Source organism: Bison bison, unplaced genomic scaffold (assembly GCF_000754665.1).
Source record: "Bison bison bison isolate TAMUID 2011002044 unplaced genomic scaffold, Bison_UMD1.0 scf7180017864492, whole genome shotgun sequence".
Lineage (NCBI taxonomy): Eukaryota > Metazoa > Chordata > Mammalia > Artiodactyla > Bovidae > Bison > Bison bison.
In genome coordinates, this window is record NW_011495051.1 from 6,400,107 (window position 1) to 6,401,208 (window position 1,102).

A 1,102-nucleotide genomic window follows, 5' to 3' on the forward strand; every position below is an offset into this window, starting at 1 on the left:
GGAGAATCCCAGGGACGGGGGAGCCTGGTGGGCTGCTGTCTATGGGGTCGCACAGAGTCGGACACGACTGAAGTGACTTAGCAGCAGGAGCAAACAAATCTAGTGGAGGTGATGGAATTCCAGTTGAGCTATTTCAAATCCTGAAAGATGATGCTGTGAAAGTACTGCACTCAATATGCCAGCATATTTGGAAAACTCAGCAGTGGCCACAGGACTGGAAAAGGTCAGTTTTCATTCCAATCCCGAAGAAAGGCAATGCCAAAGAATGCTCAAACTACCACACAATTGCACTCATTTCTCACGTTAGTAATGCTCAAAATTCTCCAAGCCAGGCTTCAGAAATACACGAACCGGTCCCGCCCCGCCCCCGCCGGCCGGGGTGCTCTAGGTGCCGCGCGGAGACCCTCTGCACCCGTGCGAACATGGCGCTGCGCGCGGTGCGGAGCGGGCGGGCCGCGGTCGGCAGCCTGCGCGCCATCTCGGCACCCAGCGCGCCCTGCTCGCCGCGGCCCTGGGGACTGCGAGCCGGTGCCGTCCGGGAGCTGCGCACCGGCCCTGCTCTGCGGTCGGTGTGAAATTCACAGAAAAACACGAATGGGTAACAACAGAAAATGGTGTCGGAACAGTGGGAATCAGCAATTTTGCACAGGCAGCTTTGGGAGATGTTGTTTACTGTAGTCTGCCTGAAGTTGGGACAAAGTTGAACAAACAAGAGGAGTTTGGTGCTTTGGAAAGTGTGAAAGCTGCTAGTGAACTCTATTCTCCTCTATCAGGAGAAGTAACTGAAATTAATAAAGCTCTAGCAGAAAATCCAGGACTTGTCAACAAGTCTTGTTACGAAGATGGTTGGCTGATCAAGATGACATTTCAGAACTAGATGAACTAATGAGTGAAGAAGCATATGAGAAATACATAAAATCTATTGAGGAGTGAAACTGGAACCCCTAAATAAACTACTTTGAAACAACTTAATCTAGCGTAGTTGTCTTAAATTAGTGGTAGATAGATATTTAGAAAGCAACTTTTAGCAGAAGAAACTACTTGTAACAATGTTTCCTGAAGAAAATACCCCTTAACTTTCTAATGACCAGATAAACACTGC

General features: G+C 48.9%; 1 pseudogene; it reads left to right on the forward strand.

Annotated features, from left to right (window-relative positions):
- The first annotated feature begins 390 nt into the window (after positions 1 to 390).
- LOC104979768 lies at positions 391 to 972 on the forward strand (annotated as a pseudogene).
- The last annotated feature ends 130 nt before the right edge of the window (positions 973 to 1,102 follow it).